Here is a 27,181-nt window from a genome sequence, read left to right as displayed (position 1 = left end):
AATCCTTCAGCACTTGGCTGAATGAACAACAGAGAAGTATTGGAATAACCATGTCATGCTATAGCCGTTGGTTATAAATGCAACAATTTTCAAAATAAAAGAAAAACAACAATAGCATGTGCTATTTGGCACTCCTAAGAGACAATGACTAGAAATTCCAGAAAGAATAAATTCAAAAGTGGATTTAAAATGAATAAAATCTGTACAAAGCTGATTCCAGAAGAAACCCTTACAGTATCATCAATGGAAACAGTTAGAGAAGTATAGATAATCATTCTGAAAATTAGCAAAGAAAATAGACATTAAGTACCAAGACTTTGGAGCCATTGTCTTCACTTATTCATTCATTTTCAGGCAGGGTCTCACCCTGCTACCCAGGCTGGTTTGAATTCCTGAGACCTGAGTGGCCCTCGTCCCCTGGGCTCCTGAACTGTTGGAACTACAGGTGCATGTTGTCAACGGTGGCCCTGGTTCCATTGTTGTTGTTCTGGTGTTTTTCTAGGTTTTGTAAATTCTATCTTTTATCCTTGAGATTACAACATGTCCCCCTTCCCTTTCCTCCTCCCAAGCCCTCCCATATACTTCTTGCTCTCTTTCAAATCCATGGGCTCTGTCCACTTATTGTTCGATCAGAGCTCACTGGACTCTAGGATTCCTCTTAAGTTTATTCTTACACAGGTGCTTGGCGCTGTTTCCTCTGTGTTAGTTTACTTTTCTGTTGTCACATGTTGTGGGAGTAACTTCCGCTGCCTCAACCAATAGTCGCTGAAATACGAGCCCACAGTGCAGCGGGGAGCGACTTCCGCTCTGTCAGCCAATAGCTGCTGAAATACCAGCCCACTGGGGCGTGGTATATTTCTCTTTTAAAAAGAGAAACAGATCCGGATCAGGCCCTCTTGGTTCCGGCTCTTGGTTCCGGTGCTTGCTCCTGGCTCCTGCTCCCGGCTCCTGCGACTTGGCTCCCTTCCTGACGGTTTATGGTGTATGTAAGTTTTACCCCCCAAAATAAATAACCCCTTAAAACATAACTGATGTGGGATTGATTCGCCGATAGTCACAGTAACCAATGTTGAAGTATTTATTTTGGTCCTGGTTTGATACAGCATAAGCCATCATGGCAGAAGGCATGACATCTAAAGAGACTGGATCCACAGCAGCAAAAGCGTGAGGCAACTTTTTCCTACCTAGACAGATAAGGACGTGGAAGGCTCAGTCAGTTCTGGGGTAGCCATAATCCTCTAGCATTGTCCCCTTTGCCTTACACCTGACAGCTATGTCAGACACAGCAATGCCACAAGCTGGGGACCAGATATTCAAATGCATGAGCCTAGGGACACGTGGTTATTCAAATAAGATCTCACCAAAACTTTTAAGGACATGGCCCTAGTTAGTCCAGATCCTCCCCCAACCCTGCTTTTCAAACTACAGATCATAATTCACTTACAAAATCAGTGAGGAAAACTACATTCCTGAAATAATGAGATCGAATAGAGCATATCAGAGTTCGCCGTATTAAGATCATCATTGAATGGCATTGTACTACCCAATCCATGGGAGGCTGGGTGGGGTGCAGGCATTCACATGAGGCCAGCGTTGCAGGCTTTTCTTAGTTACAGTCATGACGTGAAAGTGTTGAGTACCTCTTGCTTCTCCATGTAAGCTCTGCAGAAACCCAGACATCCTGAAATCCGGTTTTTCTCTTTTGCTTCATTTCTTGTCTCGAGGTCAGTTTCATTCATCTCTTGACCTGTTAAACTATGATGTTCCTCTCGTCCAAACAAGTCCATGTTATTAGAATGTATTTGAGTCTCTTCCCTACTAAAGGGGCCCAGCTTGAGTTTTTCTCCCAGGCTCATTCTTCTTCAGCATCCTTTGGTTTGCTGGATAGCCCGTATCTATAAGGACATACAGTTCATTCATTTCATTCTTAAATCCCCAAAAACCATCATTAAGTGTGCATTATCATTCTAGATGCCTAAACAGACATTATGCTGACTTACTGTTGTCCATAGTATCTAGGGGGTCTAAAAATGATCTAATACCTATCAATAATTGAGTGCTTAGAATGCTGCTTTGTATTTATTATTTATACCTTGATGGTTACAACCAACTAGGCAAAGACTGTCAGTTGTGTGATGATCGTTTTGCTTTGTTTGGAGACAGGGTTCCCCTGTGTAGTCTAGGCTGAGCTTGAATTTGTGATATTGTTCCTTCAATACTCCCCACCCCGGTGCTGGGATTAGGTCATTCATGGACGTGCCTGACTCTTGCCTAACTTTTAAAAATTGGTCCCTGTCATCTTCCATTCTGCTCTGTTTCTCCCTACCTGGACATCGATCGGCACTATCGTTGGCCCAGACTTACTAAGCATCAATGTGGACTTGATAAATATGGAAGGCAGTTTCTTACCATCTCTATAAATGCTCAGTAAATGTGAATTGGCTCACTATCGCCAACTCCCCATTCTCACAGCCAGATAAGAAATATGTGGCCTTGACTGCCCGTGAGTGATGGTTGCTATTGTTTTTGTTGTTGTTTTCATGAACTAAGAAAACCTCAGAGACATTTAAGAATTTTTTTTCTATGCACACTGAAATAAGTTTTGCTTGAAAAATTAAAAGGAAATTGACTTTGGCTTAGTAGAGACAGACATGTTTAAATGACTGCAGAGTCAGGAATAAACTGTAGTTTCTGTGACCCCATCACACAGCCAAGCCGGCCTCCAACGAGGCATGAGGAATTTACAAATGATGCCATTTCTTAGGATTAATCCGGCTTGAACAAGTAATTTTCATGGGAAAAAATTGTAGCTGAGTGGATGAAATACAAATGTGTTTCTAATATTAAACAAATACACGCAGACACATGCAGGCCTCCAGTGAAAACATAATCAATTCCAGTCAGTTCATGTGGGTAAGTCAGTGACCTATCAAAAGTCAGAACACACGTTTCACTCAAAAACAGAACCACCTAAAATCTCTTAGGAAGCACTGAGTCTTGGGGAAAAGTATTCCCACAAATGGGAGTCCACAGAATGACTCTGATTTTTTGTTTGTTTCTTTGTTTTTTAAATTAGTTTTTAAAGACAGGATTTCTCTGTGTAACAGCCCTGACTGTCCTGGAATTCACTCTGTAGACCAGACTGCCCTTGAACTCATGGAGATCCGCCTGCCTCTGCCTCCCGAGTGCTGGGATTAAACGTGTGCACCACTGCCACCCGGCATCCACGGCTTGTTTTCACACAGTGCTCTGTTGTGACTGTGTGTCTTGCTGCTTGTCAGCTGGTAGACTTGCATTCAAATTCCCCAAGGAAGTGTGCTACTACTCAGATGTCCTTTCCTTGGAGAAACCCGAATCAGGAAACCACTGCAGAAAACCAGCCATTTTTAGGAGGGTCCAGAAGCTAAGCCAGGTCACTCATGACGGTCTCTCTGTATACAATGACAGCAGGACTGATCTATGAATTGTGAATCCCTTTCTTCAGTTTTGGTTTGGTTTTCTAGGAGGAAATCTGTTTGTGATTATTAGAGCCGTGGCTGGTTTTACTGTTGATTACAGAAGAACTGTGAGGCAATTTGCAGTATGGAAAAAAAAAAACATACACAGCCAAAAAGCTCTCTCGACAGCTTTGCTATGTTACTGTTGGTTTAGCACATCCTCTGCATCGTATTAAACAAAGAGAGCTCCTGGTGAATCCTGGTGAAACTGAAGCCAGCCTCCCTCTGTTCTTGTCAGGTGTGGCTGATGATTAACAGGCTTCTCTCCAGAGAGCTGCCTTCCCCAACTCCAGGAGAACCTGGCTAACAAAACCAACACAGTCTCCATCTTTGTCTTTGCCGTCACCCAATGAGAATGTGCACACAGTCTGTGATGAAGCTGATGTGAAAGTCACTTAGGAAATCCCTCTGACGGGGACCAAGCTAGGCTTTGATGGTGGTTTCTTGGGTCACGAGGTGGAAGCCAGGAAGATTTGCACGCAGAGGCAGTTGAGTGTGGGAGGGGCACTGGGTTCAGTCTAGGACAGCGCCCTGCCTGCCACTCACTGGCTGTACAACACGGGGCAGGGAAGTTTATGGTGTTAGTTTTCCTGTTTGTACAATGCAGTGCTCACCAACTTCGTCAGGCGCATCTTGTGCCTCCCCCTCCCCCCCCAGTTTCTGTGGCCTTGCCTGCTTCTAACTGGCCACCTCAGGCATTCCAATAGCACCTGATCATCTTTAACCACCCGTTCCAGCCCCAGCTGCTGCCTCTGAAGTGTGGCATGCTGTGAGAGTCAATGATGCTCCTGTGTATACAGGGCCAGGCATGCAGGCAGTGAAGGCACGCTGAAGTGAGTGAAGGCATGCTGAAGTGAGGTTTGGGGTTCGGGGAATCCTCAGACATATTCTTATCATATTTTCCCAAGAGAAGGCTATTAGGAGATGCAACAGCACCGATGACCGCTCAGGAAAAGGTCTAGTAGTAAGAGAGACTGATCTAGCAATGGCGATTGATGCCATCCTTAATGCGTTTTCCTCCGTGCTCTCCTTCCTTCCAGGTCCTAGTCCCTTTCTGCTGACTCCTGCTTCCTGACACTGACCTCCCTAAGAGAGCAGGAACAGGCAGAACTTCACCTATGGTTGCCTTGGGGCACCCAAAGCTAAGACACCAAGATACTTAGTGTCCTCAAGGAGTCTCGGAGATGCTCAGTGCTGACCACAAAGCAGACATTGAGGGCTCTGTTTCATGAAGCATCTTTCTGAGTAAGGTTCACCTAAGGCAACAGTGCCTGGACCAGGGCTGGAGATACAGGATTTGAACTGTTAGCAGTGTGGCAGGTGTGAATCTGCTTGTGACTCATGGTTTCAGGGAGCAAGTCACACGGGAGGAGGGCAAAGGAATAAGTCTATAATTGTGAGCTGTAGTCAGTGCAGAGCTGTTCTCTCCTCTACCCCTTCCTTTCCCTGCTAACACTGACTTCTTTGTGTAGAAGGTTGAGGTCTCTTGATCTGTGAAGATTCATGGTTTCCAGACCCCTAGAGGATGAACCTGAAACCTGTTTAGTGGCCCACCTCCAGCTAATCAAATGTAAGAACTCTGCTACAGAGCTCCTTTCCTCAAAAAACATATACAAAGAGGGGAGCGTTGCTTGCATTCTTTTTTGGATGTAGATATGATGCCAGGGCTACACCAGCTACAGTGTGACCGTGGGACATGCATGAATAGGATAAGAAAGTCTCAGAGACGCCGGCCCTTGCTTCAGTGAGCCACTAAGCCAATTTCAGTAGCTGTGTGTCATCTTCTCATAGGTAAGAAAAAGCCATCCTGATTCGCTTAACTCCGCTAGTCGGGTTTCCCGTCACTGGCAGCCCGCATCATCCCCATGTCTAAAAAGATGCGGTCAAGATCCGGGAAGTGGGACATGAAAGACAAAGATGCAAAAGTCCAAGAAGCAGAGTGCTGAGAAAGAGAGCAAATGTTGCCAAGGAGTAAAGTACAGGCAGGCCAGCAAGAGGGCCCAGCTGATGACAGCCAGGTGACCTGAGCTGATCCCTAGAATCCACAGTGGAAAGAAAGAACCACAGACTCCTTGTGACCTCCACATTTGCACACCCCTACCCCCCCACATTCATATATACACACATGCACATAAATACTCAAATGCACACACACACTCTTATACACATGCACACTCAAATGCACACACACACTCAAATACACACACATACACACTCAAATACACATGCATATACATATTGGAATGCACACACACTCACATACATGCATACTCACATACACACACTCAAATACACACACATGTGCACACTTGCTCACATACACACCAACACCCACACATATACATGTTCACACACACTTGTGCACACATTCACATACACACTCACATATACACACTTGCTCATATACACGTATCCATGCTCGCACACACACATACACACTCACACACACATACATCAAACACACAGACACAATAAATAAATATTTAAAAATTTTTAAGATGAGACTGGAAAAGTTTCCTGACAATTTTCAAGTAAGAGATTAAACGTGAGAGCCATCTTATTTTATTTTCCTTTTTTACTGGTATATATCAGGGGTACAGAATAATGGGTTTCATTGTGGCATCTCCATGTGTATCACCTACTTTGCTCATGTCTCCATTTACCCTCTCTTACCCACCCCATCCTCTTCCTCTTCCCTAATCGTTCCCTTCTATGTTCTTATCCTTTCCTCTAAACCCCACATATGAGTTAAGCGTGTTGAGTGTTTTAACTGTTTTACTACATAAGAGCCATTTTAAAGTGGCTGATGGGGCAACAGGTAGACAGACTGCACTGGACAGAAGAGAACAGACTCCTCCAGCATCAACTACTCTTTCAAGAAGCCTTGGAAGAGCATGTGACATACAGTCCAGTGTGCTAGCATGCTTCTCATGCAGTCCAGTGTGCTAGCATGTTTCTCATGCAGTCCAGTGTGCTAGCATGTTTCTCATGCAGTCTAGTGTGCTAGCATGTTTCTCATGCAGGCCAATCTGCTAGCATGTTTCTCATGCAGGCCAATCTGCTAGCATATTTCTCATGTAAGCCAGTCTGCTAGCATGTTTCTCATGCAGTCCAGCATGTTAGCATGTTTCTCATGCCGTCCAGTGTGTTAACATGTTGCTCAGACTCTGCACCCAGAGGTTACATATCCAGGGATCTACTCAGCAGAAATAATTATTGACAAAGGCACTGACAAAGATTTAGGTACCCAAATGATAATTGCTACTCTATAATTTAACAATTTATAATTTATTGTTAAATTTATTATTTAACAATTGCTAATTTATAATTTAACAATGGTAGCAGCAATAAAAACATGATGCAATGACAAACTGCTGAATAAGTTATGGAAAATCTTCATGATGGAATCTTGCTCCTGCCAAGCTACATGATAATTGAGTTTCTTAATGGCATGGAGTAATGTTTATAATGGGTCAAATAAAAACAAACAGACTATAAATGATCATTATAAATTTGTGACATATAATACATATTATTTATATTTGAAGGGAAAGTTAAGAAAGAAATACACCAACTATGTGAGGGAGCCTCATAAGTCTTGCATTTTCCTTTGTTTCAAAATTAGCCTTCATCATTTTTATGATTACGATAAGTTTTAGAATGACATTTGTTATGAAGAGAAAGAAACAGAATAATGGCTACAGAAGACAGGCATGCTGCAACACATCTGTGTCCCAGATCTCGGAGGTGGAGGCAAGAGGACTGTCATGAGTTTGAGGCCAGGCTGGGCTCCAGAGTGAGTTCCAGGCAGCTAGAGAGTAAAACTCTAGGGGGTAAAACTCTGATGTAAAACAACAATAGCTTTGGAGTGGGCACTGGAGGTGTATAAACATGGAAAAAAATGACAAGTGTTTTTAATTTCTAAAAACACAATCTATACAACAACAAACAACCAAAAATCTTGGAGGCAAATCTGATATCTAGTCATGAGTATATTATTTTCTTTTGTTTGTGTATTTGGGGTGTTTTCTTTCCTGGGCCATGTTTTCCTTCTGTGCAAAGATAAAAAGGAGAAATGTGGAATATTTTAGCCAGTGGGAGCTGACATAATCCTTGCAGACTGGAGCTCTTTTATACAATTGACAGGAGGAGCAGACAGTACTTCTCCCTGAGAATAGATAGTACATATACATACATGATATATGCATAATGATGGGCAATTAACTCCCACCTATTCAGATCACATGTGTTGCATCAGGACAGAACAGTTGGGACAGAAGTGTCCAGGTGATGGCTCACGTATGTAGCATCTGTGGAAGCCTTGAGTATGAAAGACGCTGGTCTCAGCAGATAGTCAGGTGGTGTGGGAGGTCCTTCTGTCTCTGTATTGCTTTTATTGGTTAATAAATAAAGAACTGCTTTGAACCTATGGCAGGGAAGAACAGAAGTAGGTGAGGAGAGCTAGACTGTGTGCTGGGAGAAAGAAGGATGGAGTTAGAGAGAAGTCATGGAGCCGATGGAGATAGACGCTGGGAACTTTACCCAGTAAGCCACAGTCATGTGGAGATATCCAGGTTAATAGAAATGAGTTAAATTAATATAAGAGTTAGCCAATAGGAAGCTAGAGCTAATGGGCCAAGCAGTGATTTAATTAGTACGGTTTCTGTGTGGTTATTTCGGGTCTAAGCTAGCCAGGCGGCCGGAAGCCAACAAGAGGCCTCCTTACTACAGTCAGGAGGTAGCTCTGCGGACAAAGTTCAGTGAGGAAGTGAGGTTTCACCAACACACTCACAGCCCATGTCCTGGACTGCCCACTCTCCTCCCTCACACCTCCAGGTTTTAACAGTCCGGCTTAGGTTATCTGAGTCATTGTAGGACATTTTCTGGTTTTCCTAAGGAGTATCAGTGGTTGTTCCTGTTATTACTTGTTGGGGAAACCCATATAAAACGGTTCCTTGATCCTGTTTTCCTTTTCTTCATACAAAGCCATGAAGGACTGAGCAAAGGATTCCAGTGCTCCATTATTTCAACAAATGGCTCTCTTCCAGTTCTCTATTTAGAATGAAAATCTCTGACTTGGTTCCTGAAAAGTCCTGTAATAGGTCTAAAGAAAAAGTGGTGGCTTCTATAAAAAGGAAAGAGACAGGGCAAACGGGAGGAGAAAGAGGGACTCTCTGTGACACAGTTGAGCTAATGGGCCAAGCAGAGAGGTAAATAATATGGTTTCTGTGGGATTATTTCGGGGCCAAGCAATCGGGAACTAACTAGCGGCCTCCTTACAACAGACAAAGGAGAAGAAGCAGTCATTTTCTTCTCCAAAATATCACAAGAACAATCTCCAGGCAGCATACTAAAAGTCTTCTCCTCTGAAACCTCTTGAACCAGCCCCAAACAGTTCAAATCATTCTCAGCACCACTGTCGTCCATGTTCCTACTAGCATGGCCCATTAACCAGTGCTTAAAGCATTCCACTGCTTTCCTAACACAAAGTACCAAAGTCCAAATTCGTCTAAACAAAAACAAAGTCAGGCCTATCACAGCAATATCCCAGCCCCTGACACCAACTTCAGTCTTAGCTGGAGTTTCTATTGCCATGAAGAAACACCACAACCATAGCAACTGTTAAATACTTAATTGGGGTGACTCACAGTTCAGAGGTTTAGTCCATTATCATCACTGTGGGACATGGCAGTATAAAAGCATATATGGTGCTAGAGAAGGAGCTGAGGGTTTGTATATCTTGACTCACAGGCAACAGGAAGTGGGCTGAGATACTGGGCATGGTTTGAGCATATACAATGCCTCAAAGCCTGCCTCCACAGTTATACACTTCCTCCAAAAGCCCATACTTACTGCAACAAAGTCACACTTATTAGTGCCACTACCTTTGGGGGCCAGTTTAAAAAAAAAAACTACCACATTCTCCTCCCTGGCCTCAAAGGTTTTGCATATCATAATGCAAAAATGCGGTCAATCCAGCTTCAAAGGTCCCCACCTGGTTTGAAGAAAAATGGCCCCCAAAGAGAGTGGCACTATTAGGAACTGTAGCTTTATTGGAGTAGGTGTGGCCTTGCTGGGGGAAGTGTGTCACTTTGGGAGGCAGGCTTCGAGGTCTCCTAGGCTCAGCTATGCTCAGTGCGGCCCACAGTTCACTTCCTGTTGCTTGCAGATCAAGATATAGAATTCTCAGCTCCTTCTATAGCACCATATCTGCTTGTATGCTGCCTTGTCCCACCGTGATGAAAATGGACTAAACCTCTGAACTGTGAGTCACCCCAATTAAATGTTTTCTTTTATAAGAACTGTTGTGGTCACGGTGTCTCTTCACAGCAATAGAAGCCCTAGGCCAGGTGCGAAGGAGTACACACAGTCAAGGCGAGGGAATGAACATGATGGCCGTAGTGGTGGCAGCAGCAGCAAAAGAGATCTCTAGTAAGGAATGTGGCACTTGGGCTGCAGAAATTAGTTAGGACTCGATTGTTTCTGCAAAGGGTTAGAAGTGCCTCTAACTAAGCTGCTCCTCGGTGTCCACCTGTGTGGTGCATAAGACACTGTGTGCCTGCTCTGCTAATCCCACAAGCGTAGTAGCTACTGAGTTGAGAACACCAGGACACATAAAGAGACTGTGGTTGGCCAGGAGACCAGGAGGAGGGTTGGGGTAGGGAGGACTGACAAAACACCTGAGCAGTATTTTCGAAGGGGATTGGTAGACGGATGTTGAAATGGGAGACTTGAAAAGGTTTCCTTACTTGCAAACCCAGTAGATCAGGGGGAAAAAATTGAAAGTTGAAAGCAAGCAGTAATGAACATGGTTGTCTCTTTCCCTTTGAGTTGGACTTTTGGCTCCCAGAAGTTAGGAAACAGGCATCTCAGCATGGAGAGGTGCTGATTTAGGTGCCGTTGACAATTATTCTAAGAGAGTCTAGTACGTTTGAGTTTGACACAGACCTTCTGGTACCTTCAGGTGACAACACAGACATCTTATCATTCTCAGATATCAAGCTGGTTCTACTCAGCTCCTGGGGAGTCCAGATATGTGCAGTAGAGGTGTCTCCCTGTTTATTCTATCTTGGCAATTGATGGGAAGAGTCCGACGACACTTGAGGTGAGAGGCACAGCTCAGGGATCAGTTGGGCAAAGCATTTCTGCTGATGGCTGGAGGGATGCCTAGCTTCTGCTGCCAGAATCATCAGGGATGGTAACTGGGGAGACAGCCATCCCCTGTTCAAACAGTGATGGAGACGCTTCCAGAGGACATCTGATCATCTGCACTGTGAACCCAATTTCCATGTGACTTTTGAGCATGTTACCTAAAGCCTCTGTTTTGAACTACTGAGGTGAAATGTATACAAACTCTTTTTTTTTTTTTTTTTTTTTTTTTTTTTTTGGCAAGGCTGCAGGAAAAGGTTCTCCTAGATGGCTAAACACATATGGCTTCTTCCTCCTGAGTGGGCACGTCATCTCCACGTCACCTACATTTCTCCCTAATGGATTTCCTGTTCCTTCTTTTCACCACACCCACCAAACCTTGCCTGTCCATTTAGCTCTTTGTTTCTGGTTTCACACTGGCCATTCCCAAGCGCAGCTGACCCTAATAGTCTGCCATTCATTTAGGTAAAGACTTAGGTAAGGTGTGAAAATGGTAGAAGTGAGAATTGTACAATTCTATCCCTTTCTGAAAATAGCAAGAGAGGGAGCTGGCAAGAGTAAACAAACCCCTTCACCAGGATCTCACGCTAGTGATAATGGCCTTAATCTATTCATGTAAGCACAGGGTTTATGGATGTATCACCTCTTAAAGGTCCCAAGTCTTTTGTTTGTCTTTGTTTTTTGAGACAGGGTTTGTTTATAGTTTTGGAGTCTGTCCTGGAACTTGTTCTGTAGACCAGGCTGACTCAAACTCACAGAGATGTGCCTGCTCTGCCTCCTGAGTGCTGGGATTAAAGGCATGTGCCACCCCCTGGACTGGTCCCAACTCTTAACACGGTCACTTTGGGGAATAACACAAACCATAGAAGGGGATCCGGAAGAGAGAAAACAGAAACACGAAACACATTGCCGACAGGAATGGAAATTGATGTGGTTCACTATGGGGGAAAAAAAAAACTTGGCCATTATTTAAAAAAATTCTAACATAGAATGAGCCATATGACCCAGATATTTCACGCCTAGGGTTGTTCCCAAGAGAACTGAAAACAGGTGCTCAAGCCATTGCTTGTGTATGTTCATAGTCGTGTTGATTACAAGAGCCAACTGTGAAACAATTCAATACGTGACTGAATTAATAAAATGTGTCTTATACTCATGAGCAGCTATTAAAACTTAAAAGGAATGAGGCATAAACACATGCTACAACATGGATGGACCTTGAAAACAACATGCCATCAAGATATGCACATCATGATTCCATTTTCACAAGTCTCAATAGTCCCACACAGACAGAAAGTAGATGCCCGAGTGTGAGCAGAAGAAACGGGAAGCGATGGGATTATTCACTGAGCAAGTGGTTCCTTTTAGAAGTGCTGGAAGTGTTCTAGAATTAGACAGGGATGCGAGCAATACATCCTGTAGGTATTGGGAACTGCTCTACTAAACACTTAAAAAGCGATGAGTTTAATTTTACACGACTTATTTTTAAAAGTATGTGATAAAATGGTTTTTTTTGGGGAGACAGAGTCTTACTATGTAGCCAAGGCTGGTTTTAACTGGCAGCCATCCTCCTGTCTCAGCCTCCCAAGTGGTGGGATTACAGCATGCATCACACGATCACACACCCAGCTCAGCAAAGTGGATTTTAAAGGATTCTGTGCCTTTGCCACCGTAATTCAATACAGTCCTTTATAGCTACGAGCAATCCCTCCTTTGCCTTTAAACCCGTGCTTCATTTTAGGAACCAGAGTTGCTATATAGGCTGGCCTGTGACTGGCGGGCCATTTTCCAGATGACTTTTGCAAGGGTCCTGAGACATTGTCACCAGCAATGCCCAGCAGCCCTCAAATGCATCAGTCCCCAAACACAGACCTGCTTCTCTCCATACTTGATTTCTTCCAGCAGCAAAGGGAGTTCTGCAGGCTGTGTCAGCTCTCTCCTCATCTATGAAGTTAACCCCCACGTCTAGATACCTGACCCCTCAGTTGGCATGGCGTCTATTCATGTTTCTTCCACACCATAGACACATGGTGCACCTTCACTGTTGAGCTCTAAAGACTGCCTTCACCACGTGTCCTCTTTGTAAGTGTTACAGCTCTCGGGAAAGGTATCCTGTCGGCTGGGAGCCAAGGAATACCACAAAGTCACACCACACAGCAAACCCCACACGAGATGTATTGTGAAAGGCACAGGGGGTGCCTCTGCTTGGGTGAGGTGCAGCAAAGAACTGAGCAGACTTTACAGGGGTTTCTTGGTTGTAGGGTGCAGAGCCTTCCTGGGCGGGGATTGGTGGGGTTTCAAGTCCTGGGCTCAGGGGTTGGTAGGGGTTCAAGGCCAGGAACTGAGTTTAGGCTTTTCACTCTGGAGGGTGGAGCTTGGCTCTCTGCTTCTGGACTGGCTGGATTTGGATATTAGAGTGTTCTCTGCTTGAGGCTTGACAGTAGGAGGTTCTCTGGGGTGGGGCCTGGCCACACCCATGTTTTGAGGGCCTTACACTCTTAACTCCTAACAGTGCATTTTCCATTCTCTATCCGGTTAATATTTTTAAACAAAAATCTAATCATTTCTATTATAAAATCTAATTATTTTACAAAAGAAAATGATGTATGTTTGTGTCCATGGATGTGTATACATGAATGCCAGAGGCAGAGTAGACATCTTCCTTGATCCATCTCCACTTTCTCTGCTGAGATAAAATCTTTCGCTGGACTCGGGGCTCCTTGATCAGCAAGATCAGGGATCAGGGAGTTGCTGGTTGTCCTACCTTTAGTTCCCCCTGCACTTGGGTTAAAGATGCTACTAATTTTTATGTGTGAGCTGGCTAACTCAGGTCTCTTGTTTGTGTGACTAGCGCTTTACCAACTGAACCTGTCTCCTACACACACACGTGCACACACACACACGTGTGCACATACACACACACACACACACACACACAGAGCACTTAAAGCTCATAATCCTCTTGCCCTTGACCACAGAATAAAATCCTCAAGAATGCACAGTCCCCAAGGCCTTGCTTGAGTGACCTTGTTCTTGTCTCTCTTCCCAGTTTCTGCACCAAATGGCTTCTCAACGGCATCGAAGAAAGGCTATCCTTATTTCTAGTTTATCCGCTCAGATACCTGTGCCCTTTTGTCTTTTGGTGCCGCTCTTACTTCCTCTCCATCTGCACCCGGCCAATCCTAATCACTTCTACAGCTAAGATGGGATGTCACTCTCTGCAGGACGCTTTCCTGTTCCTGAGGCTCCTCTTTTACGGTCCATCTTCCTGTCATCATTTACAGTGGGTGATAAATCACTAAGTGCCTGAACTCCTCCACAAAAATGTAAGGCCCACGAGGAGAGATTTTGTCTCGTTCAGTGCTGCAGCCCAGTGTCGTTCCCAATGCCACATACATGGTTAATATGTATTGGTGAGCTTGAAATTATGGAATATGATGGGTCCCGCAGATAACACCTTGGGAATCATGATACCCGGGTAGCAGGGAACTGGCAGCCTGCCAGAGAAAGGAGGCTGAGAAGCCTTATCAAAGGAGCTGGGTGGAGTGATGGGAGAAGGCCCGATGCAGACCTCCAAGGAATTCTCGCCGGAGCCAGCATAGCATACTTTAGATCCCAGGAAAGCTCACACAGCCCTCGGCCCCTCCCTTCCACGCCGTTACAACACACACAGCATTGCCAGGACTGTGGAATTCAGGGAGTGGATTATCCGATTATTCCTTCCATCCAACTCAGTCTTGCAGTGCAGGCTCTTTGGTACATTTAGGATCTTTTTTTTTTTTTTTTAGGCTACCAGGTGTTCCAAGTCACCATTCCTTCTAGGGGACAGATAAAATTAAGTTCTTGAAATTTCCATAGCTAGAGAGTGGTGAGGGGGATGGAGAAAGTGATGGCCCTTCATCACCGTCTGACATTGCAAGGAGTGGCAGACAATGATCAGATCTCGGGCAAGAAAGTTAGCTTGGTGGTTAGAGCACTGGCTGATCTTTGCAGAGGCCCTGGGTTCAATTCCCAGCACCCACATGATGGCTTACAGCGATGCCTCTCAACCTTCTTAACGCTGCGACTCTCTAATACAGTTCTTCGTGTTGTTGTGGCCCCCAACCGTAAAATTATTTTATTGTTACTCTGTAACTGTAATTTTGCTACTGTTACGAATTGTAAATAACTAATATGTGGAACATCTGATACATGACCCCAAAGGATTCATGGCCAACAGGTTGAGAAACACTTCCTTACACTTCCCCGTAACTCCAGTTCCAGGGAATCTGACCAGTTCCTCTGACTGTCCCAGGCACTGCACATACATGGCTCACATTCATACACGCAGGTAAAATATTCAGACACATAAAATAATTAGTAAATACTGATCAGCCTGTTCATCATGCCAGTGCTAAGTCCCTGGTAACCAGTTTTCTAGATACTGTTGTGCCAGAGGATGCTTCTCCTGTCCTGCTGCTGGCTTTATTACCAAAGGTCCTTGTATTATTTTCGCTTCAGTGGGTGCCGTGGCAGAGAAAGAGCAGCAGCAATCCTGATATATCCTAACCAAGGAAGTTAGTCAGGTTTCATCAGCTCTCGGGCTTCTTAAAAGTCAGACTCATGAGTATTTCTTACAGAAAACAAGTACCTTAAGAGGGACTACAAAATGGGTTCCGTGAGGTGCTGTGGCAGAGGCGCACGCATGCTGGGAACAAAACTGAACAGATAGACCCTTCATTGCCTTCATTTTCCCACCCAGGAGGCAAGGCCAGCTGAAGGAGCCAGTGAAGAGAACACGATGGGGGCTAAGATGGTGCTAGCACATGAGCCTCCCAGCACAGATAGGCTGCGACCTGGAGAAATGAGCAGATCACGAAAGAGACAGGTGAGCCCATGCCATGCTTCAGGACCTCAGAGAAAGGGAGTTGTTCTCAGGAAACTAGAAACAGTCTGGGTTGGGTGTCAATTCAGAGTTCAGGGTTCGTATGTGTGGTTATATGCGAGCAAGTATGGGCACGGGTCGTGAAATTAGAAAGCTGCCGTGGGGAAGGAAGGAGACGTCTTGAGGAAGCAGAGTGGAGACGATAATAGAATACACACACACGCATACACATACATACACACACATACATACACGCACACACACATACATATCCAAACATACATACACACATACACACACACACATACATACATATACACACGCAAACACACAAACACATACACACACATGAGATATGAAAACGAAAAGAATACTGGGGGAGGAGAGAGGGTGGGGCCATGAAGATGGGGGGAAATAATGGGAAAGAGAATCAACCCAGGGGCTATGTATAAAAATGTCAATAAAACTTGTTACTTTTTAAGCTAGCGTATATATTTTAAAAGGGGGTTTGCTCATAAAAAGGTAAATAGTCCTCAAATTCTGCCTTGATCCTGCTTCTGCTCCCAAACTGTCATCACAAAATTTAGCTGTCCTTGCATGTAGCCCATCCTTTTCTTTATTTCCCTAAGGATAAGATTTAATAAAGTTAAGCAGTGATAAATATGAGGTTTTCTCTCTTGATCCAAGAGAGAAAACCAGCTGTATATCTAAAAAGCAAGAAAGCCGTGGTTCAGCTGACAGTGGCACTTTGAACCCTTCCAGAGTTAATCATTTGCCTCACTTGAGAGGATCCACGCAGCAAGGTCTCGTGCCGGATGATGATGTCAATATTATGAGACCTCTGTTCCCTTCTGATCTGAGTCTATTAATTTTATTATCAGCATCAAGGACTCTGTGATTTGATCTCAAGTCACATACAGACTAAGTGTTTCCCCAAAGAGCTTTTGAAAGTGATTTCCTTTCTCAAGGTCAGGGCAGGAGGATCTCTTGTCTTGTGCATTTGCCATCCAAAGGCTGGATCAAAGTGAACACAGCCAAGAATACCAGAGTAAACAACAGGGAGAAATGGCTGCTGTGGCAGCCCCTGGAGCTGCCGCAATCCTGGGAGATTTCATCTGATCATCGTCTATGCACAGGCCAGAACTAAGCCTGGTGAGTGTCTGCAGTTGACTGATGGGGACTGAAATAAGATGAGGGGTGCAAAGCCTCCCCCCCCCAACTTCTCGGTTTCAGGTCTGAGCCTATAAGCAAGGTGAAACTTCAATTTCAGTTCTCTATGCACCAATGTGTCCCATGTGGCTGTGCACAAAATATAAAGTTGAGAATCACTTCTCAGGCTATGGAGGCAGTCTCATCAGCGAAGGGCTTGAACGAGGACATAAGTCAGTGACTTTCGCCCTACGAGTCGAGACCCTTTTGGGGGATTGGACAATCCTTTCATAGTGGTCACGTAAGACCATCAGACAACACAGATATTTATATTACAATTTGTTAAAAGTATCAAAATTACAATTATGAAGTAACAACAAAAATAATTTCATGGTTGGGAATCACCTCAACATGAGGAATTGTATTAAAGAGTCTCAGTGTTAGGAAGGCGGAGAACCACTGCCCTAAGTAGATCTTCAGCACCCATGTAAAGAGCCAGGTACCCTTCTTGGGCTCTTTTCCTTCTGTTTGTTTGTCATGTCCAACTCTGATGTGATAGTTTTTACTTTATCATATTTTATATTATTTTGTTATATTATTATTATTATTAGTAGTAGTAGTATCTCTTAGAAGCCTGTTCTTTTATAATGAGAGACAGAAAGGGAGGAGGTCCAGATGGGAGGGGAGGTGGGGAGAAAATGAGAGGAGTGGAGGGAGGGGAAAACCATAATCAGGATATAACATGCAATAAACAATCTATTTTCAATAAAAGGGGAAAGGGAAGCTAGGCACCATAGGAAGTACCTTTAATCCCAGTGCGGGGAAGAGAGAGAGAGGGAGAGAGGGAGAGAGAGAGAGAGAGAGAGAGAGAGAGAGACAGAGACAGAGAGACAGAGAGAAGAAGAAGAAGAAGAAGAAGAAGAAGAAGAAGAGAAGAAGAAGAAGAGAAGAAGAAGAAGAGAAGAAGAAGAGAAGAGAAGAGGAGGAGGAGAAGAGGAGGAGGAGGAGGAGAAGAAGAAGAAGAAGAAGAAGAAGAAGAAGAAGAGAAGAGAAGAGGAGGAGGAGAAGAGGAGGAGGAGAAGAAGAAGAAGAAGAAGAAGAAGAAGAAGAGAAGAAGAAGAAGAGAAGAAGAAGAAGAGAAGAAGAAGAAGAGAAGAAGAAGAAGAAGAAGAAGAAGAAGAAGAAGAAGAAGAAGAAGAAGAAGAAGAAGAAGAAGAAGAAGAAGAGGAGGAGGAGAAGAGGAGGAAGAAGAAGAAGAAGAAGAGGAGAGAGAAGAGAGAAGAAGAAGAAGAAGAAGAAGAGAAGAAGAAGAAGAAGAAGAAGAAGAAGAAGAAGAAGAAGAAGAAGAAGAGAGAAGAAGAAGAAGAAGAGGAGGAGAAGAGGAGAAGAAGAAGAAGAAGAAGAGGAGGAGAAGAGGAGGAGGAGAAGAGGAGGAGAAGAAGAGGAAGAAGAAGAAGAAGAGGAAGAAGAAGAAGAAGAAGAAGAAGGGGAAGGGGAAGGAGAAGGAGAAGGAGAAGGAGAAGGAGAAGGAGAAGGAGAAGGAGGAGGAGAAGAAGAAGAAGAGAAGAAGAAGAAGAAGAAGAAGAAGAAGAAGAAGAAGAAGAAGAAGAAGAAGAAGAAGAAGAAGAAGAAGAAGAAGAAGAAGAATCATCATCACATGAGAAAGAACCCGTCGCCTGTACTGGTTAAATAATTCAATAACTGGCAAACTACTGACATTTAGCAAATGCTAACTTTTTAGAAGAGCTGGTTATGAGTGAGCCTCTGCCTCATCCTGGGACAAGACATAGAAGTGGCCTAAGTCTGAAAGGCCCTCCCAGGAGTCAGGGGCTCAGTCAGCTCCACTGTGTGGTCCTGAGCTGATGACCTGAGCCAGAGAGGACAGAGGAGTCAGCACAAGGCGGGGCTGGACTGGACTAAAATGTCCAGACTCTACCTCAGTTCAACTCAAGGGGAGTACTTGGAAGTGTTTGTTTCCATGGTTTGGATTGCACCTGCTGGCCAAGTATTCTGCCGCTGAGCTATCGTTCCCACAACTGCTATCACTCTACATAAGACTTCAGTTCTAATATCACAGATACCTATGTCGAGGTGTGGGAGCAATTGCTCAGGTTTCAGGATTGATTTCTAAAAAGGATTTGTGTGTGTGTGTGTGTCTGTCTGTCTGTCTGTCTGTCTGTCTATGTCTGTGTGTAGGTGCCCATAAAGGCCATACTAAGGCACAGAACTCCAAAGTTGGAGCCACCTAATGTGGGTGAAGGGACTTGAACTCGGGTCCTCTGGAAGAGCACTCCTGCAAGCCCTTAACACAGAGCCATCTTTGTCAGCCCAGAACTGACTGTTGTGTGTGCTTCAAAGAACACACACCTCCATGCTTCCATGCCTAACTGGCCTTCCAGGTACCTTCATCCCCTGGTCCTCTTCTCTCTGCTTCTTAAAGTCATTTGGGGTTTAAGCCCTTTGTTCCTTCCTTCACCAACACCTCCCTGGTTTGTGACTTTTTTTTTGCTGTCTCCGGCAATGCCACATTCTATTTTCCCTGTGCAGAATTTGCAAACTAAACCCCAACTTTGCTCCTCCTCACCGTCCTCTTAGAACTACAGCTCTCAGAGCATGTTCTCCTGGCCGGAACCGCCAGCTTTCTCTGGGAACATATTAGAAATAACAATTCTCAAGCCCCGTGCCAGACCCCAACCAGAAATTCTGGGGTTACAGTCCAGAAATCAGCACTTAATGAAGTCCCTTGGGTGATCTTGATCCCCACTAAGTTTCGAGACACACTGGTTTGGAGGCATGGGATGCCAGGAACAGCATTGCTCTTTACCAATCTCCTGTTCTTTGAAAGCCAGGCCACAGCCAGCTCCTTGCAGCTTTTCTGCTACTTCCTTTGGCCACACTTTTCTGGCACTTGCTGGATGAAGCTCAGCTCTGCCTCGTCTTCCTTGTTCGTGTGCATTTGACATCCTGGGTCTTATTGACAAACTACCTGCTTAGATCATGGAATTCCTATGGGAAAACCTAATGAATGGCCTATGCCTGCCCCCAGAACTCAGAGCCAGGGAGAGGCTTTTCCTGTGTCACATTCTGGCCTCATGTGCACTGTGGGCTTTCTTGTAGCCATGTGCACTGTGGGCTTTCTTGGGTCTCCTGCGGAGTCTACTGGGGGTTCTTACTCTGCACCCCCTGATTCTCCTTTCCCCAGAGAGATGTCTGTTGCTCACTTGCATATCCAGGCCTTGACAAGAAGGCCATCTTCCTATCCTGCTGAAGGCATAGAGTATTCTGATTCTGATACAGGCCACTTCTCAGTATGGTACTGATGCTATGTGACTTGCCCAAGATGACTCTACTCATGGAAGACAGAGCAGGACCCAAATCCACACTCGTACTTGAACAGGCTTGAGCTGATACTTAGCAAAGGGGCAGGTATCACTCTATTCATCCACCTGCTCAGCTCAACCTTTTCTCTTATGATTTGACTCTTCACAATGGCTTCCAGAAGGCTCCCATGCTAAAGACTTATTGCCAAATGGTATGTGTTTGAGAGGTAGTTAGATGGTGAGGGATCTAACTTCATAGTTTAAACTATCGGTGAGTTCACAGCTGAAGGGACAGGCAGAAAGGGGGAAGAAATTGGCTGCTGGAGACATAACTGAAGGATATATCTTGTTCCTGGCCTCTCGTCTCTCTGCTTCCAGGATGTTATGATGTAGCAGCTTCCTTTCACTGTGCCCTTCTGCTGTAAAGGCACATTACAAGAGACTGGCTTCTTATCACACACACTTCTTTCTGTATCAGAATATCCCTTGACCTGTGATAGTAGGCTGCCGTGGACCACTGACGCTCTGGGAAGGCACACAGCCGAAATTCAGATCTGTGCTCTGCCACTTGGAGCTGTTGGCTTTAACTCCTAAGCACCTCCCCTATTTCAAAGATGAATATAAATCTGCCATCCAATTTATAGGGTGATTTTTTGAGGATCAAATAAGATCATGTGAAGATGGTCTCTAAACTCTGAAGTACTCATTACTACCTGAGACAGTTCCATCAAATTTGTTGCCATGGGCTCTCCCACTCCAGCAAAAAGAGAATCTACTTCTTTAAGAGATGCGAGAGCTAGTAAGCACTCGGCAGGAGCAAGGAACTCCATCAGTCACGGATCTTGGCTACCAGCAACAGAAACCAACTGGGACAAATTTAAGTGGAAAATGTTTACTGGGGTTCAGAGAAACCACAAGAGATTAGAGGTCAAGGCCTGGAAAAGGAGCTATAGAAACTAGACAAGATACAAGGCCAGCTGTCTGCTTGTGGCTGACAACACAAGCAATAAACACAGTCACGTGACTGTTGGTGTTAATCTAGACTCACCTAGAAGAGCTTCTGCACATGCCTGTTGGGAGGCAGGTACCTTGAGTACATCAAGGTGGGAAGACCTGCCTACCGTGGATACCGGACTGGATAAAATAGAGGAAAAGAGCCGGGCACTAGCCAGCGTGCACGCATTCATCACTCTGTTTCCTGATTAGGAAAGCAATGGAACCAGTTTCTTCAGGCTCCTGCAGTGTTGATCTCCTCATCATGGTGGATGCACCTTGAACTGTGAGCCAAAACACGCCCTTCCTCTCTCACGTTGCTTTTGTTCAGAGTATTTTATCACAGCAGCAGAAAAAGCAAAACAGAAGGCTAAGACACCTTGAATTCAGGAAAGTACTTCAGGACTTTTAGAAGCATACAGCTCTGAGTGGTGAGCCCAGCCGGTGGATGTGTGAATGTGCTGGCCAGGGAGAGGAAGGACCTGGGGCTTGTGGGGGACGTCTGCTTCAGGGTGAGGGCTGGATCTCTTCAGTGCTTTGAAGAGAACTAACCAGAAGGTCAAAAACATAAGGACCCCCTAGAGGAACTGAGCTACCTTTCTCCAAGAACATTTATATTTTGGAGACTTTCTGTGTACGTGTATGTTAGTTTGGAGGACAGAAGGAAGCGGAGTGTGACAGCGTGGCTCTGTATTCCTCAACTGAGGGCTGAAACAAGAGGATCGAGAGTCCCAGGTCAGCCTTGCTGCATACAAAACTCCAAGACAGCCTGAGCCACACAACGAGACTCTGTCTCAAAAATAACCTAACGCTGAGAAGCTGGAGAGACGCTGCAGCAGCTAAGGGCACCTATTGCTCTTACAGAGGACCCAGGTTGGGTTCCCAACATCTGTAACTGGTTTACAACCATTTAAATCTCTAGTTCCAGGGACTCTGACACCCTCTTCTGACCCCCATGGGCACTAGGCATGCACGTGGTGCAGGTAAATACTTACTCAGAAACACAAAATAAAATAAGTCTATAAGTCTAAAGAAACCTGTTTTTAAAAAAACATAATAAAATGAATTAATGAGAGAGCTTGACAGCAGACATCGTCACAGGTCTCCAAGTCGGACATAGAACTGATAACACATATGTCACTGCTATGAACCCCTTAATGGCTGATCATAGACAGCTGAGGCCAAACCACAGGAAACATTGCTGGGAAGTACCTCTTGAGGCCATGATTGATGGGTGCCTTAGCCTCTCTCGTCTAGGACAGTTTATTCTTACAGATCAGTGTGGTCAACTGTGTTCTCTTACATAATGGACAGTCCCTTCTCAGGCCAGTATCTGACCATCCCTTTTTTAGACGAAAGCTCTAAGATGCAGCAGCGGAGAAGCCTGGGACTGAGCCAGCCACTCCTTTACTGCACATCAATGGCTTCATTTATTCGTAATCTCTCACAGTTCTCCATTCCTGGCCTCTCCTGGGCTCTACTTCCTCTCTAAGGGATCACGGGCCGGTGAGAGGCCGAGAGAGGAAACAAGAACCTTACAGCCAACTGCAGTCTTAAAGGAGGCAATGCTAATTTCCGTCCCCGAACTTTTTAGCTGAAAGGTGAAATCGGCTTTTTCTACTATTGCACTGTGTGAGATGAGGTGCCATTCTGATATTCTGGGACGGCTGTGAGGCTGCCAGCTAAGCTACATTTATGGAAACATTTCCCTTTGTGTGACGCTCCTAGCTATATGGAACTCCGCCTTCAGGCAAGCTAGAAATGAGCTCCCGGGGACTCATAAGCATTGAGCAGGGCCGACTCTTGCGTCTGCTGCTGAGCGATGGAGGGTTCCTCTGCCCACTCCACCCCTTCCTCTTTATTCGCTGCTGTGTATATTTTCTTACTAAGCTTTGTTCATGGAATTATACCATGGCCACCTGAATTTCTCAGAAAAGGCTCTTCTTTCCCTGGGACTCTCAGATGACTTGGTGCAGAGATATAATTTGATTTTTTTTAAAATAGCATTTTACCCCAATGAATTGAGTTATGTTATTAGGTAAAGGATGAATAGTCATGACATGCATATATTGCTACATGCCAAGCAGGAGATGGTCTCATCAGAAATGCTTCTCAACCTTGGGTAGGGGCCAGTGGAGCGGGGGAAAGAGTCGAGAAGCATGGCCTTAAAAGCTTGGTTTCCTGCAGGAGCCAAGAGAGGTATAACAATGAGGGGACTGTTCCCATGGGCAGGGACCAGGCATCTCACAGAGAGGAGGAGCAAAAGGAGTGGGCTGCACCCAGGAGTCCCCAGCTCCATGGTGGAAATAGGGCACTGAGTTCCCACCAGTGCGATTGAACAAAGCCCTTAAAACTTCAAGTATTGACTTGAATAATCTCAACAAAATGTCTCATTCAGCTGCAATTAGCTACATAATTGGACAGCTATGCTTGGAGGAAAACGTCAAGAGGTATGAAGTGGCCACAGAACATTCCCACTGCGGTGGATTTTTAAGGTTGTTCATAGAACCGTCCATGTGGGTCCCTCTCCTGCCTTCTCTTTCCATTCTTAGCTAAATTCACCTCATTATTGTCTTATTCATTGCTGTAGCCCAATCTCATTGGTCTCCACTCAGCAAACTTATTCAGAAGGATTTAGTCCAAAAATTTTCTAGCACTGGGAAGATGGCTCTGTCGGTGAAACACTTGCTGGGCAAGCATGAGATCCCCAAAACCCCACATAAAAAGCTGGATGCTATGAAATATATGCTTATAACCCCGGTCCTGAAGACACGTGGATCCCTAGAGCTTGCTGGCTGGCCAGTTTAGCCAAATTGCTATTAGCTTCACCAAGAAAACAAGGTAAAGAATAATTGAGAAAGAAACACATGTACACAAGCAGGCACAATATGAACGTGGACATACACGCCTAAGATATATACCCAATAACAAAGGATAATAATAAAAATGTCTCTGATAACACAGAAATGTGTTTTTCCTATGACTGGGACAGGCGACCAAGCACAAAAGCTCTTTGTTTTCTTAGGCTAGTTCAGGAACTCCCGGGATGGACATGGCAGCATCAGACACATCCATGCTTCTCCAAGGCGGCTCCTGAAGCAGCAGCCAGGAGCTTGTTAGGAATGCATCTTCTAAGTCCCACCCAGACCCCACCCCCACACATCTGAAACCTAGGTGGGACCCACTCATCCCTGTTTTAACAACCCTGCTAAGTGATCAGACATACTCTGAGACTGATCTAAAGATAATCTACTAATCCCCTGCTGCCCAAGGCTGCTTTGACATTGAGGAAAGCCCAGAGTAGACTGCTGTGCCCTAAAGAGGGGGTGGTAGGGAAACTGACTGTAAAGGAGACTTCTCAGAATTTTGTTTTCAGAACATGTACAAGTTGGATACATTTTCCTGTGCTGAGGATCAAACTCGCGCATGCTGGGCAAGGGCTGTACCACTGAAATGCACTCTAAGGCCCATTTTCTTAAGGTGGGGGAACTCAACGATGTGTCAGACAAGCTCTGGAAGTCAGCTACCCCCTAGTCTTAAACCAAGCAGCGGTGAGACCCCAGAGAACCCACAGCTCTCTTTGTCATCAGTTTCCTCAGCTGTACAAGCTGGGACATGGAGTGGAACTGTCAGCGTTTCTTATTATAACAACCTGTGAGCCTTTTTTTCCTTTTGAACATAGGGTTGCCAGGTTTAGCAAGTAAAAATATGTGCTGCTTTTCAAAAATAAAATCTCAAATTCCAACATTCAAATTGAGTTTCAAGTGAGCAAGTGGTTTCAGTGTGCATATATATATAATGCATATATGTATATGTTATACATATATTCTGTAAGAATGAGCCGGGCATGGTGGCGCACACCTTTAATCCTAGCACTTGGGAGGCAGAAGCAGGTGGACCCATGTGAGTTTGAGGACATCCTGTTCTCCATGGCAAGTTTCAGAGGGCTACATAATAAGCCCTTGTTTCAAAATGACTACTTCTGATCGTAAAAATAATAAAGGTAAGTTCACAAGGGACATATATATGTGAAAATACTATTGTTTATCTGACATTCAATTTTTGTTGACTTATGCATTAAATTGTGCATTTTTATTTGAATATGAACCTTAATCAGAGACTACCTCATTGGGAGCACCTGCGCAAAGGTCCTGCAGTCACTGACTGGGAGGGACAGCAGAGGCAGCATTGGGTTGGGGTATAAACGAACCAGGACTCTGATTCTGACTTAATCTAAGGTTGAGTCACTTCCTCTCATTAGGATCAGTTTTATTATCTGTGCAATGAGGGTATTGGACCAAATTATCTCCAAGTGTCTGTGCTATTTTTGTCTTTTGTTCTACTCTTTGATTCAGTGAAAAACATTTCACTCTTTTTCTCCCCTATTGTTTAATTTGTGGGGAAAATGGGGGTTAATGATGTGAATTTAGAGGGATATATTTTATTGAGCTGTAAGCTGACCTCCTTGAAAGCGGTCTTGGCATCAAAAAGTGGCTTTGATAGAATAATGAACCCTGTCTTTTATACATAGAATCTGCTCCTACAAACCTCAGATTTAGTTACTACAGCTCATGGCACTGTGGTGGTTTGCATGAGAATTGTCCCCTCTAGGTTCTTGGTACCCAGTTGGTGCTGCTGTCCGGGGAGGTGCAGCTTTGTTGGAGGAAGTTCGTCACTCCCAAGGTTTTGATAGTGAATAACTGTCTTAGTTAGGATTACTATGGCTGTGCTGAAACACCATGAACAAAAGCAAACTGAAGGGGAAAGGGTTCATTTGCCTTACACTTCCACATCAGTGTTCATCATTAGAGGAAGTCAGGACAGAAACTCACGCAGAGGAGCAATCTGGAGACAGGAACTGATGCAGAGGCCGCTGAGGAATGCTGGTTACTGTCTTTCTCCTCATGGCTTGCTCTGCTGGTTTTCTTATAGAACCCAGGATGACCAGATCAAGGAAGGCACAACCCACAATGGATTGGACCCTCCCACATCAATCATAAACGAAAAAAAAAAAAAAAAGCCTTACAGGCTTACCCATAGACCTATCTCATTGAGGCATTTTCTCAACTGAGGCTCTCTTTTCTCCTCTCCAGTGACTCCAGCTTGCGTCAAGTTGACATAAAACTAGCCAGCACAGTAGATTCTCTCTGCCTCGTGTTTATGGTTGAGAATGTGATCCTCTGTTTCCTGTTCTGGCCACGATTCCCGCCTGCTGTCACCATGATGGAGTCTAAATCCTTCGGAATAATAAACCAAAACAAACTCTTTCTTCTGTAAGTTTCTTTTGGTCATGGCATTTTATCACAGGAAAAAAAAAGTAACTAATACAGATAGCTTGAACAATGGTGCATTGACCAGCCCGACAGGCAAAGCTCTGCATGTGGACTTGATGTTCCCTTAGAAAAGAATTTCTAAAAGTGCAGCTAGCTGCAGGAACAGAAGTGAAGACTCTTATCTGTTCTGCCACCACCACACTCTCCGTACTGTCCAAGAAGGCCAACAGGGGTCTTTACTAGCCGTATTCTAAGTCACAAGTGGATAGCTTGGGAAGGTATCGCTAAGCCAGCTCAGACACCTGTCTCCTTCAGGGATCTTGTCCATCAGAGCTCGAGAACAATTTCTGTCGGATAATCCTTCTGTGCATTTGTCACTCGAATTGGTTTAATAAAAAGCTGACTGGTTGGTAGCCAGGCAGGAAGTAGAGGTAGGACAACCAGACTAAGGATGCTGGGATGAAGAAGGGCAGAGTCAAGGAGACACCAGCAGATGTAGCAGAAGCAGGATGTGTAGAAAATGAGGTAACAAGCTGTGAGCTACATGGGAAAGCACAGACAAGAAATCTGGGTTAATTTAAATGTAAGAGTTAGCTAGTAATAAGCTTGAGCTATTGGCCAAACACTACAATTACTATTAGATGTCTGAGTGGTTACTTGGGAACACTGCTGCCACAGAAAAATTCTACCTACAAACAATGGCCCAAACAGACTCTCTACTGAGAAGGCTTCTTTTGGTTCCAATGGGAACAGCTGGCATTCCTTTTGGCCATGTATGGAAGGCCTCATTAGCCAGCATAAGTTCAAAGCTGTCAATCCAATTATTTTTTAATAGAGGTATTTCATTCAATCCAGCAAGAATACTGGAGTTCCAACTTTGGGGTAAGGCCCTTTCTCATGGTGAGAAACTGGGGTCTCCTTGCCTTGACGCCTTTG

General features: G+C 44.7%; 1 long non-coding RNA gene across 1 annotated transcript; it reads left to right on the top strand.

Annotated features, from left to right (window-relative positions):
• Positions 1 to 776: 776 nt before the first annotated feature.
• Positions 777 to 26,249, top strand: LOC125390588 (uncharacterized). The gene is made up of 3 exons (XR_015005302.2): positions 777 to 986; positions 15,388 to 15,513; positions 26,066 to 26,249. It is a non-coding gene; the product is annotated as an uncharacterized LOC125390588 (long non-coding RNA).
• The last annotated feature ends 932 nt before the right edge of the window (positions 26,250 to 27,181 follow it).

This window comes from Myodes glareolus, chromosome 13, assembly GCF_982192425.1.
Source record: "Myodes glareolus chromosome 13, mMyoGla1.1, whole genome shotgun sequence".
Lineage (NCBI taxonomy): Eukaryota > Metazoa > Chordata > Mammalia > Rodentia > Cricetidae > Myodes > Myodes glareolus.
Note: the sequence above shows the minus strand (reverse complement) of the source record. Positions and strands in the feature narration are given on the sequence as shown.